Source organism: Amblyomma maculatum, chromosome 9 (genome assembly GCF_055883805.1).
Source record: "Amblyomma maculatum isolate TAMU_Amacu chromosome 9, ASM5588380v1, whole genome shotgun sequence".
NCBI classification, from domain to species: domain Eukaryota; kingdom Metazoa; phylum Arthropoda; class Arachnida; order Ixodida; family Ixodidae; genus Amblyomma; species Amblyomma maculatum.
In genome coordinates, this window is record NC_139352.1 from 25,751,521 (window position 1) to 25,765,713 (window position 14,193).

The following is a 14,193-nucleotide window of genomic DNA, read 5'->3' on the forward strand; positions in this document are numbered from 1 at the left end:
GCAATAAACATGAATTTCTATCTCCATGCGTATCCTCGACACAAACACGGCTCTGTGACCCAACAGGTTTTCAGAAAAACCCATGTTCTCTTCTTCAGAGTAGCAAGTGCCACAAATCCTTTTTCATGTTGTAATTAACACTACAGAAGTGCACTATCTACAAAGCAAAAAATTTCGAAATGGTTAGGCTTCAAATGGCCCAACTATAATTGTTGATTTGAATAAACGGCGCAAAAAAGAGAGAGATGCACAGATAAGACAGGCTGTCAGGCTAGTTAGGGTCAAATTGTTTTTTTTCAGCAGTGCATAGCACATGAGGACGCAAACACTCATGTGTCACTGTGTCTTCCCATGTTCCATCCAATATGTGCTAAGCACACTTCGAGGAAAATGAGCCTGAGACACAAATGTGAAATTGAATACTGGCAAGCCCTACCTCAGACAAAAAGGGACCATTTCATCGGATACTGTCTCTCTCTAGGATGCAGATGCAAACCACTGTGCCTTCTGCAAGGCTGGCAAAAGCACCGTTATCACCTCTGAAGCAACAGCACTCTTGACAAGCATCCACCATCATATGGCTTCTTCTGCATGCAGCTCGCAACATCTGCCTCTTCCCTTGACCAAGCATCTACTCATTACTCATTATTGCCTACCCAAGCGTCGCCATATGGCTACACTTGGGTACAGTGTTGAAACCATATGGCAACACTTCAATGGTTTGGTGGAAAATAATGAGTAATTGTTCCCAGGTTACAAATGGTGCTCCAAATTGGGCAATTCAAACTTCTAATCATTACATCAAGACAGTGAAGTGATAGAAGATGTTCTGGCCAGGTACAGGGCCCTCCAGGCCACAGTTCATGAGGCAGTCACAGAGGAAAAAAGATACAATAGGATTTCAAGACAGTCAGGACATAATAATAATAATGATAACTGGTTCACAGGAAAGGAAAAGTGCAGTATCTGTCACACTTGTTCTGTGGACACCTGAACTGCATTTAAAGGAAAGGAGGAAGGTGGGAAGTAAACACAGAAAAAGGGGTGCCGTAGTGGAGGGCTACGGAGTAATTTCGACCACTTGGGGATCTTTAACGTACACTGACATCGCACAGCACACTGATACCACTTCGTTTTGCCTCCATTGGAACGCAGCCGCCAGCAGTCTGGATTGAATCGAAGAACTCGAGCACAGTAGTCAGGCGTCTTACCATTGCACCACCGTGGCTAAGCGCCAGGGCATGATCAGCTTTCAAAAAGCAGAAGCAAATAACAGGCAATCAAAGAATTGATGGAGAAGGACAAGAGAGCAGTGCAACAGGGAAAAGAATGGTAGTCAATCTGAAGAACCTGTTAGGGTTTAGCTGCTAGGCGACGATTATCCTTATCCCAATAAAGTTTCCTATGTATGGTTAGGCAACACACAACATATATCCATCCGAAAGAAGTTCGGATAGTTGCCACCACAGATCCATTGGTAGATACACTACACGCAGCACGTGGAGGTCGTGTGTTCGAACCCAATCTCTAAGACAGCTATGAGGGGTCTGTCTCCTATGTCTGTGTCCGTGTTATTTGCGCTAGTCTTTTTATTTATGATGACACACCAACTAGCCCAGCTTTCTGCTTTGACTGCTTTGGGTGCATGTAGGTCGCTCAATAAAATGAGTGTTATCATCACTGCTACTCAAAAACACGTAAAGTGTTGGATGATTTCTTGCCTGCCATGACACAGAAAAAATGCTCTGGCTCAAAATGCACGCACCACTTACATCACTTTTGTATCTATCCGGTACGCAGACGCCGCTGGTACCATGGCCAGTACAAAGCTTCTCTCAGCTACACTACTTTATTAGATTTAAGGTATGACGTGGCATTTACAGCTCTTTTTCTATAATAACATTATATTGCCTGAATCAGAAATAATTGAATATCTACATCGTCTACTGCAAAACAAGCAGCATGGTACGCGGACGCCGCTGGTACCATGGCCGGTACGACGCTTCTCTCGGCTACACTGCTTGATTAGATATAAGGTATGACGTCTCATTTACAGCTCTTTTTCTATAATAACATTATATTGCCTGAATCAGAAATAATTGAAAGTCTACATCGTCTACTGCGAAACAAGCAGCTTACACTTCTCAAAAATGTTGACAACCAACCACTGTTGCATATGCTGCTTTATTTGGCTCTGTGCCACTACATATGTTGAAGATGGTTAACTAATTATATATGGATCAATCAATACTCTCTTACTCCACCTTAACACGTACGTTGCTAGCAAACAGAGACCATTAGGTGCCACATCATGCATTCACTTTTCGGACGAACAAGCAGGCCACGTAGCCAAGAGAAAGGTCCATTTTCATCCCTGGATTAAAATGAAGTGTGAAGGAACATGTAAAGAAAATAAGGCTTAGTCGGCGCAGTTAATGTCCAGACAAAGCTAGCCATTTAAAAGCACTTAGCAACTGTACTGAGAGAGGAAAATGGAACCGGTCGGGAACCAAATGCAATCTCAGCCAAAGCACAAATTGGTCGTTGTTGTTGCGACTGTAGGAAGAAGGAAAAGAAAATGCACGGGCCTGCTACTGGCTCTGTAGCTGAGCCACCTCCGCTGCCTCGTGCGGACATGAGAGAAAATAGACAAGAAAGAAAACAGAATAGGGAGAGAAAGACGCGCGTCGCAACAGCCGTCGTCCACCACCGAAACGGTGGCGGGTGCAATGACCCCCACCGCAAGCGCTGTTGACCTACAAGTCCCAGCCCCGTAGGGCCAGGAACAGCCATCTTTCACCACCTCCGACCCCTGCACAAATTGGGTGGCCCTGACAAGGGCCTTTTCAGATGCTGCAGCGTCTTTTACGGTAATGGCAGGCGACAGCTTCAACCAGACGAAGGAAGGAGTCCTCACATCTTGTTCCTCCATTGATGCTGGCCCACCAAAACCAATCCAAATGGGAATTGCGAGCAGGACGTGGTTTCCTCTGGTACGCACCAGAACGCGCTCGGCTTTTTGCCAAGCTTTTTCTATGTTTTGCTGTGAGCACCGGTGGTGGGGTCCCCAAAGTTATCGGCATGGCAAACTGCCAGGTGCTCCAGGCCGGCCACGTCCTGCAGCCACTGCAGCTTCTTCAGTTTACTGTATCCTCTCCACTCATCAGTCACCACCTTCGTATGTTTCGTATGTGGCAGGATATTTGCCGCAACAGTTCCCTCTACGGTAGCGGTGTCGCGCTTCTCTACTCGGAACAGCAGAGTCTCCCCGGTGGACATCCAGTAGAGGCCGACGATCCAGAGGCCCCAGTCTTCCACATCGCCGTAGTTGTAGGGGTGAAGGGTGGCAGTTCCTGGCCCTACGGGGCTGGGACGGTAGGTCATCGCCCCTTGCGGCGGAGGCTAGCCAGCCACCAAATTTTATCTGTTGTAGGCCGTCATTGCACCCGCCACTGCTTCGGTGACGGACGGCTGTTGTTACGGCGCGCGTCTTTCTCTCCCTCTCCTTTTTCCTTTCTTCTCTATTTTCTCTGCTTTCCGCACGAGGCAGTTGAGGTGGCTCAGCTACAGAGCCAGTAGCAGGCCCATGCATTTTCTTTACCTTCTTCCTACAGCCACAACAACAACAACGCCGTAGTTGCTGCGGAACCGGCTAGAAACCTTGTCGCCTGTAGAGAACTGTATCGCCTGCGGGCAGCCGACCACGGTTGGATTTCCTTCTTCCGCGGTAAACGGACTCGTTCACCTGAAGTTCCTCCCCGGGGCTGCCCATGTGCGGTCTCTGTCGCAGGTCCTTGCCTACAATCTCACGAATGAAGTTGCTCCAATCGGTACGGGCCTCCGGTTCGAGCCTGTACCGCCCTTTGAACCACTGTGAAGCTAGGGCGCCGTTCATTCCTCTGGCTGTGGCATACATCAGCTAGAGGACTTCCCGCCGCGAAAGCTTCACATAGGACTTGTGCAGCACTTGATAAAAATTTAGGAGTGCGTACCTGTGGCTGACTGCGAGGCATTGGGAAAACACGAACCTGCCACAACGCAGCTACGGTGCTCCGTAATTACCGTAACGCAGCGCATGCAGCGGACTTTCGATTTCGACTGCGATCGCAGCGTCGGCTGTGGCTTCGGCCAGTTTAGGTTTGGACTTTGGCGCCGTCTGCTGCGACCCGGTTGCAGCAGCGAAATGCTTCCTGCAACCGGGTTGCAGGAGCAAAATGCTTGCTGCAACCCATGACGTCTTATCCGGTTTAAAAAAAACGTCACGTCCGGCTATTGTTTGTTGGGTAGGTGGTTGTTTTTAGTAGCAGAATGGCTGGTCGTCGGAGCCGTGGGAGCTGCGTCAGCTGCGTCGCCGTGCCAGCCGTGAGCTCTCGTGTTGTACGGTACGTAAGCAATTTTTTCTATTTTTTAGATATTTCAGTATGCATGTATTGAGTCATTGCCCGCTGTCTGGAACTCTACATTTAGTTTTCAACTTCCCTGCGCCCGAATGTTCTGTTGACGACCATTGAGCCTGCTTGGCCGGCAGTGGGCCCGAACGACCCAAAGGTGTATTATAGAAAGTTTCAATCGAAAGCTCAACGTAGTTCGACACCAAGGAACATGCGGATAAATACCATTTATTAGGCCAACCGCACGAAAGTATCAGTCATGTAAAACACGCCTGACTACCAGTCTTGCGTGCGCCTAAAAATGGCGGGAAACTTGGGTGAACTTTCCTCAGCGGTCTGGATGAATATTTAATGATTGTAACGTCTTTGAGCAGATGGAGGGACTTAAGGAGATACTAGGACATGACAAATCAACGCGTAGAAGCAGGAAAGGCGAGGATCACACAGGCCTGTGTGGGAAGCTTTTGTTTCGGTGCACCACGACGTACTAACCATTTGTGCGACGTGACCCTTTGTGTGACCCGCATTGTAATGACGCGGTGTAGAATAATGATTTCATACCTCATTTTATGACTGCGCACTGTCAAGTGTATGCAGGGCCACTTTCTAATTACGGTGAGGTAAGCGATTTCGCCTTGTACTTGTCTTAATTTTTTTTTTTGTGTGTAAACATCGCTTATAAGCTGACGTCTAATATTTGTACGCAGGGACCTTCCTGATGTGTGTTTTGGAGTCTAGCATGGGCTTGCTGGCTGCTGAGGCTGAGGCTGAACTAGGAAAGGCGGAGGCAGCATATGCTCCAACGCCACAAGGTGAGCCCTGTACTTAATTTCAAAACAATTGCTGTGCCACCGGCACTGGTCATTTGTTTTAACTTTTACATAGGGAACATGGCACAGGTCACCAGTTTGCATAGAGTGCATGAAGGATTCGAATAAGCAAGCATCCCTGCAGCTTCCTGCAGCTGCGGTGTCCAGCTTGTAGTTCGCAGCCTTTCTTTCTCAGCTGCAATTAATGCATCGCAAACAGTGTGCAATGTAACAGTTGATTCAGACTAAGAACATTGATTCAGACTAAGAGACTAAGAAATGTTTGCACGAGATGGAAGATCAAACTACACTATATTGTCTTCTCAATTCGCTGTGAGAAACTAGCAAAGCTGCCTTCTTTAACGAATGGTATTCCTACACAGATTGGTTGTGTCGCTTTTTTGTGCGTGTGACAAAGTTGCTGCAAGAACTTAATTTATTTATTTATTTGGTTACTATCAGGGCCGTTGAGCAGCTAAAAACAGTGACAGCTTCTCCGGGCACCGATGTGCCTACCAGCCGATTGTGGCAGGGTTGCTTCACATTAATCAAAGCAACCTAGCAAATGAGGCTCACTGTAGCAGCAAGAATTGTGAGCACGCCCTCGCACTCACTTGCTTTGTCATCTCCTGCATCTTCTGGCGTAGCTGCGCCGGGCAGTCTCTTTCCGCTCATCAGAGATGATCCTTTTATGCCAGGGGTCTTGGAGCACGGCCAACGAAGCTGCGTGATGCAGTCTGCCCAGCTCAATTTTTAGCCGACGTTTTGAAAGCATTACCACCAGCCTTAATTTCGAACTAAAATAAGCTTAGACTTAGTACCCAGTTAGTACGCGTTCATTTTTGATAAGGCGTTGACCACTTAATCTGCATGAACTTTCATTTGACATCACTATGCCTTCAAAAGCAAGAAGCCTGACATCCTGCCTTTTCTTTTATTTCGAAGTGTGCTTTTTTTTTTTCTTGCTGAGGATTATAAGTGTAGTATTTATTAACAGGTATGTCATTTCAGTACCTCTCTCCGAGTGATCCTGAAACTGCTTTTGTCCGGCATTCAAGCGGAAAGGAGCACACGTTGCTTTTCTTTTGCAATAATGGAAGGGCTTGGTCTGGAAAAAAGAAGTTATGCTTATTTTTGTTCATTTTATCGTTTACTTTGTTTTCTGGCTCCTGGGTCATGAGAGAAAAGGCTTTGTCAATGCGGCCCCCGTAGCAATATGAGTTTGAGACCGCTGCTCTATGCCCATAATGGCGTGGCTGTCAATGGATATTTCATAATGAGTTTGTCTGAAGTAATTGTCAAGCAAAAAACTACCATATGCCTCTGGTCGGCCCGGACCCACAACCTCCGCATCATGGTGTTAGAATAGAAGTGCGTGAGCACCAAACAGTAAGTGGCGATACCGATGCGCTGATTTCTGTAGGCTGCCGAGAGACTTCGTTGACTGTTGGTGGCCGCGGGTTCGCTGGTTGCCGCAAGAAATGGCAGTCAGTTCTCAACTTTCGCTGACGTCCCCGCTCCACGCCTTTCTTCGATCATGGTATATTCTAAGTTGTAATGTAATGTGGAAAAAACGTACATTGTTCTGCACTGCGATACAGGCTACGTATTCTGCAATGAAAAATGTCAGCTTTTTTCGGTGCGAAAAGATGTCGAACAGCTTCAGCTATGGCGGCCGGCATACCAAGATAGGACCGAGCTATACAGTCACTGTTTGTGAGGGGCATTTGGAGCCCAGGTTTGTGTCCAAAACATGGATGACAGAGTTAAATGGGCATGTGCTACAAAGCGTTGCTCGTTGCTAGCAAAGGAAGCGATCCCCACGATATTCTCTGCTGGCCTTGCCTACCTTTCAGACTTCGAAAAGTAGAAAGCGACCCACTGAAAGGCAGCCCCAGGAACCGAAAAAATAGAGGATAGTCAAACCTTGTGTAGAAGTGTCAGGTGAAGGTAGCACGTGCTTCACACGACACTGCGTGGGCATGGGCCGGCCCAAAAGCCGGGTGCGGCTCAGCCCACGGGTCGTCTGGGCCGACTCATGAACATTTTTGCTGGACCCGGGGTGGACTTAAACATGCGGGCCCGAGCCGGATTCGGGCTTGTACACAGAGAGCCGATGTCAGATTTATAGTCACTTTGTCAGAGTAAAATACACATCCGCGGCATCGCAGCAACGAAACTGATGAAATAACTATGGTACGCTCCGAGAAAAAGGTTTAGTCTTCATAGCTTATTTATTTGCTTATTACAGCACCGCGGTGGCTTAGTCATTAAAAGCTCTCGAGTACTGAGCTGGGATGCCCTAGTCTGATCCTAATTGGGAGACAGCATTTCGGTCTGAGCTGAAAGCATGGCAGGCATATGCTTATAGATGAGTTTCATTGAAGAACTCCATGTGGCCGAAGTGATCCGAACGCCTGTGCTACAGCATCCTCATACCTTGAGCCGGTTGGGGACCATTACTCCAGACATAGCTCTTTTGTTTTTTTGATGTCATGTACACTTTTTTTTTTTTTTTTTTCGTTGTGAAAAAATTCAAAACCAAACGTAGATATGGTTTTCATTTTTAGTGGTTGATTGGAACATATCATAACAGAAATAGCCGCAAAGGCTTGATAGAGTTTAGAAATCTCCTTGACGTTGAAATAAGATAAATCTTGAATGAGCATTGTTTAAATGAGTCAATTAATGTCGTAAACAATTAGACGTGCGCCGGCCACATTGAACGATTCAAACGAATATATGAAATTACTCCCCTCTGTGACTGAAGAGCAGCAGTCAGACACCGCTCTTGCATGTTTTAAAGCGTAAAATGCCATCTGCGGGTTACTGTAGTGTGGTGCAGCGTGGCATTCGCCTAATAAATTAGAGTAGCGCTGGATGAGGCTGTTTAAGCTATCAGCGAGCACAGACAGTCTGGTCTGCGTTAAGGTGCTTCCGCATATGATCAGTTTTGTATACCACTGGAGACTAGGAACTGGAAACCTCATACAAACCACTGGGAAGGGCCAACGTCTGAACGCTTTATGAGGTTTGGCCTATTCCAAGGTTGCTGTTCAACACTCGGTACGCCTCAGCCACAGATACAGTCTTGCTGCTGCAACGGCGCCATCTTTCTCGAAAGGGGAAATTGGAGGCGGGGGGGACCTTCTACATGCAGAATCAGCGAAGAGCATTGCAGCCAGAACACATGCCGGCCCTGGTGGCGGTGTGATAAATATAGCTATGATATAACAGCGCCTCTCGCACACCACAGGGCGGGGACGCCGCGCGTTTCCTCGAGATTTTAATGTTATATTTTGCTGCATGCGGTGTCTAAATATTAAAGCCTCCTCACAAGAAGTCCGATTACTTTCTTCTCTCTCTCTCTCTCTCTTTTTTTCGGGGCCCCCTCAAAAGTTTAGACTTGGTGGGGAAGGAGGAAGCCGCTGTGGCAGTGTAAAGGGCAGCACACGAGGAGCTCACTGACTGCCGGCGTCTCACAGTCTGGCACACACCTGCGTCGATCGGCGTCTGTCTGCGTCCCATTGTCGGGGGGCACTCCCTTGTCGAACCATGTCGAACGCGCCACTGCGCGCCGTCGGCAAGACGAATTGGAGAAGCGTAGTGTAGATGGCTAGCAAGGATTTGGTCTGGGCCACACCGTCTGCGTCGCAAGGGCCGTTGCGCGCTGTCGGCCAGACGAAGGGGATGACCGCGTGGCCGGCTTGAGGGTACTGACCCAGGCGGGAAGACGCCGGGATTCACTTGAACCTTTTTGTTTCCCGATGGCCCGACTGGGCTGCTGTCGCCGTCTGGCCAAACACCCCGCGTTCCTTTCCGGTGGGGAATTCTTGTCACAATAGTTGAAAGCGGCAGCTCTCGCGTTTGTCTCGTTGTCGCTCTTAAAGCTATTTTTCCTATGTTTTTCAACAAATTTGATAAAACCTGGTATTCTGATTTAGTTTCTTGCACTGATTTCAAATATATAATTATGTTTCCAATTGGCCAATTAGTTCAAAAGATAAAATTAAATTGTTCATAATTTGCGGGAACAATGAAAAAATAACCGCACTACAAAAAATTAACATGAACACTTTGCTAGGTACTAGAAAGCATAACAAATACAATGTTATGCGCACTTTTGTATAACAAATATTAGCGATGTTATAGCAGTTTAAAATTCACTGCTCCAAATGTGAGTGCCTTCCTGTCTGATTTAGAGCAAAATTGAAAACTTTGAACTGCTATAACATATATTTGTTAAAAAAAACAAATGCTCCTAACATTGTATTCATTACTCTTTCTAGTACCGAGCAAAGTGTCCATGTGAATTTTTTGTAGTGCTGTTATTTTTTCATTGTTTCTGCAAATTATGAACAATTAATTTCATTATCTCTTGAACTAATTGGCCAGTTGGAAAAATGGTTGCATGTTTGAAATCAGTGCAAGAAACTGAATCAGAATGCCATGTTTTATCAAATTTGGTCAAAAATTGGAAAATAATTTTAAGAGCCATGTCCCCCCTTAAGCAGAAGCGAAATGCAATACAGCTGACATTTTGTGGTGTGTTTGGAGACTGTAAACGGCCTAAACTAATACATTTTTTTTTTTTTTTTTTTTTTCAGCTAATTTCTAACAGTCTAGAGTTATCATGGGAAGACGAAAGAGTCACACTGGCCGTACTGCCCGAATCCGTGAGTCTCACTGCCTGTCGGAGGTTGGGCACACTACGAGCAGTGGCGTGCCACGCCGGCGCGGCTCGTTCATACACAACCCTTCAGACACCACGCTCCACATCATGTTCTACTTGGCAATTGCTGTATTTCATTTTAAACCAGCCAAAAGACCAGACAGAGAATAGAAGCGAACGAGATGAGGCTGGCTTCTGTGTCTCGTCTTTTGGCTGGTTTAAAATGAATGATTACCAACTCGCCCAGTCGTTAACCTTGTTGCTGTATTTACAGGGCATTCCCACGTCTGCTGCTGTGGTTTAGTTTAGCACTGATGAACGCTGTCTATGTTGGGATACATGCAACATAAATAGCTTGAAAGTAAAAGATTGCACAGCCATTATTGTAGCTAGTTTGTAAAGCAGAGAATGCATAATGTGGAGGTCTTGGACCTCAACGGTGGTATGTTTCTTGTTTTTGTTTTGTTTTCCTAGTTTGCAATGAGTTATTTCTCATTTGAGAGTAGATACCCTGCTAATTGCCATTCATCACCAATGCAGATTTTGTTTTTATTAGCTAATTATATGCTTTCCTCAATTTTTTCCTTTTCTACTAAATAGAAGAACATGAGCCTCTCATAGCCTGTGTTGCTTTGGGACATTAAATCCCATAAGCCAGACCAGCATGAGCCTCGTTTCTGGCAGTCGTAGATCTATTTCATTGGACCTCTTTGTTAATAATAAGCTTGTCAAACATACGTCAGACAAAAACATACAGTATTATGGGTGTGACACCATGAAGGTGTCAATCATTAGAAATGTCACAAGTGTTGGGCAGCCATGGAGGGCCCATCATTAACATGTTAAAACTAAGGAAGCTCCGGTGCCACTCAAGCGAAAACATGAGAAGCCACTGACAGAAAGCCATGGAGTAGGGCATCTGAAGGAGGAAAGGGCTATCCTTGAGTGCAGTCTATCCTCACTTAAGTTATTACTGATCAGTGCCTTGGAAATTTTATCAGAACAGGCATGGATAAAAAAAAATTATATGCACAAGATAGAGAGTGGAAATGTGCTGCTTATTGATGTGAACTCCGAACTAGTCTAGTGCTGCTTGAGCACATCATAGTGGTATAGTCCACATTTCTCAAGCTAAAAGAGTCATGCTTTTAGTCAAACTTATCGTTCGGGCATCAAGTATAGAAACAAGCATTGCATTTTCTGCTAGTTTGTTCCAAATTGTTGCTAAGGTCATTTGTGTTATTTTAAACATCTGTACATGTTTTGGCTGTTAGTCTTGTATTTTCAGCAATGCATTGATCTTTGAATAAAAAGGAGACAAATAGGTTATTTTGTTATGTCAAGTATAAAAAATTCAGCTAATAAAATCTTTTGACTTTAGAAATGTGCTTCAAAACAATTTGAATGCTTCAAAACTCCCGTTTTATAGCTTCAAAGTGCTCGAGCCTGCTTCCACCTCTCCAAGTTGGTTTGTGGTTCAGGTCATTATTGACAATTCTTCATGACTGAATTGATGTCTTCAATTTGGAGTTTTGGGGAGGGTTGCATCCATTGGGAAGAGTGAAAAATGCTGGCCGAAGATAAGGAACACTGCATTATGAAAATTCCGATTGCTATTGGGCAACCATCTCATGGATGATGGCACTTGAAAGCGTTTTGACTGGAGGTACTCGCACTGCTTGGGCTAGGCCAGTGCAGCACTTCATCTTACAGGAGCATATGCACCTAATCTTGGTTGCATTTTGCTTGTTAACGACATGCAAAGCATTACTCTGTACAGATCATCACCTGGTTTTTATCTTCAACTGCTACATAATTTATAATTGAATTTTTGTCTTATCTGTTTCAGGGTGTCTATACTCCATTAACACACTGAATGTTAATAGTGCTGCTACTGCACTTAAAATCAAGTGTTGGTCTCTGTTTGCAATATTTTTTAGCTGCTTTGAGAAGTATGATGCTCATGGACAGCCTCCTTAACAACATGAACTGGTGTATTTGTGATGAGGACCATATATCAAAGACAGCCAGAGGTTTTATGATGCTAGCATTGTAGCAACTGTTGTGGTGCTATAGTTTGGTGAGGGATTTGGCCATCTTGTGGTTGTTGCCCGTTTGCTGTGGCCACCCTCAAAGTAAATAGCTATGGTCCTGTCACATAGTTTGAGAACTTCTTGTTACTTGTATGGAAATTACTGTTTGGCACAAAATGGCTTATGGCTGCCATCATGTGCATTATAGAGGGCGAGCGACTACATTTCGGTGGAACAGTTCCTCATTCTTTTTCACAGCCCATAGGAAGGATTTTGCAAGTTTAGAAAAATGAAATGTTCACAGCTGAGTCAGTCGCAATTCTGGAATCATGCTGTGTAGTCTACAAACGCTACAATCCGAGAGCAACGCATGTCGTCTAATGAACAGTGCAAGCAAAACTTCTTGAATGCAGCAGCAAATGAAAATGCGCACACATGGTTTTCAAGATTTCTCAACGTTTATTTATATGTTTCACAACCTACCAAAGCCGCACGCTTGCGTTATACCAAAGCACAATCAGCTGTCTGTTCTGATGTCTGCGGCCAGTGTTGATAACTTCATATCAGTTCTTTACCACCCATGGTGTCCATTTCTGCTGTGCATGTGCACTGCAGTGATACATTGTCACACGCATGCAGAGAGCACTAGTACTGGCCTTACTTAGGGTAACCTTTTCGCTGTTTTGGCGTTTCTCATTCTTGAGCTATGCTACAGGGTGCACACTTTTCTTTTTGTCTGGTTCCTTTGACGAGTCATGAATTCAGCATTTGTGCTTCTTTCCTTTTTGAGGGCGTAGTGACCATATGCAAATCCACTATTAGAATATATGAGCTGCTGCATTAGCTGCAGTCCTGCTATCTTTTTATTTAAATTTGGTACGTCTCTGAGTTTCTCTGGGTATTTTGTTATTGTTCTGAGCTTGCATTCTTTTGTTTTTTCTCCCCGTGACAGCTGATCCTGCACGTGACTGATACTGGTTGAGAGATCACAACAGCTGCCCACCTTTCAAAGCATGGCATTCCCTGGTCCAAGTTGACTGCTCCCTGTGCTACTGGCTCAACAGTGTACTCAACAAGTCTGCACTTCACTTACGAGCGTAATGGCACACACACACGTTGGCCATAGCTTCTGTGTTAAAATAAAGTATTCCTACTTATGTGCCTTTTCATTCATTATTAACGCACATGATTGGAGTAATAAACACTCCAGTGCCAAAACACCATGTTGACACACTCATTTATGTTCAGACTGCCTACCTTCTGCATTACTTCCCTTTTGTAGCCTACCTAGAAAGGTAAGTATTTACTGCATGTGTCATAGAACCACATGTATTTGTTATTCCTTTTGAGACGGGAAATAATCCGCAAAACCAGTGAAGTAAGAAAAGTTCACAGATATGTTTAGTAGAGAATTTTTAGAGGTAAGCCCAATGAAGATGTTTCGAACTGCAGACAGGGACTGATGATAAAATGGCAAAGTGGACGGTGTTTGTTGAATTGCATAAGATCGGTTTAATTCAGTATTTTGCAGATGAGCAGCAACTTTCTTAATTGCAATGCTTGCTTACACCCATACTGTCACCTCGTGTAATGCTCAAACATTTGGCAGTGCTAATCACTTTACTAAAATATTGAACTCGGCCCTTCAAAGTGAATTGTGTTCAATAGCGAGGTGACATGCTTGTAGCAATGAGATTCTAACCTCGGATACCTGCTTAATACACTATTGCTGTGCCTCTATGCTACTGGAATGGTGAGGCAGCATACTGAAAGGGCATAAAAAAAAAGTGTGTGCAGTAATTCTTTACATATAACAATAGTTGAAGCCCTCGCCTAATTTAATGTGACTGCATTAAAAGGCCATATTTACCAAAAAAGGCAATTTGAGCGACAAGGATGAGTGGCAGATAGTATATGACCGGATGGATTGGTCTGTGTGATGTGGGGACCATGGTATGGTCCAGCTGCCTACCCAAGCAGCTCCTTTGACATGAGAAAAACTCATTGCCTTTCAGAATCCCAAGTCAGATGTGTGAGTTGGGAGTTCATTTACATAATGTGGTAATTAGTAATCTTACAAATTGGTATGTGTGATAAAAGTGCAAACTAAGATTGGTGAGTCAACAAGTAGCCAACTAAATGTACAGTGATGAGGATACAGGAGTCTTAAATGCTGTGGCATGTTTTCCTTAACAGCGGTGCTGAAGAGCCCCCGAAATATTAGTTGCATTTGCTCAATTTAGGTGTATTTCAGTTTCTGGTATAACCTTTCCCACACCTTTAACCTT

General features: G+C 44.9%; 1 long non-coding RNA gene across 1 annotated transcript; it reads left to right on the forward strand.

Annotated features, from left to right (window-relative positions):
- The first annotated feature begins 4,182 nt into the window (after positions 1-4,182).
- On the forward strand, positions 4,183-13,081 carry LOC146178603 (uncharacterized). Its single transcript, XR_014700620.1, has 4 exons — positions 4,183-4,382; positions 5,099-5,203; positions 9,808-9,876; positions 12,858-13,081. It is a non-coding gene; the product is annotated as an uncharacterized LOC146178603 (long non-coding RNA).
- The last annotated feature ends 1,112 nt before the right edge of the window (positions 13,082-14,193 follow it).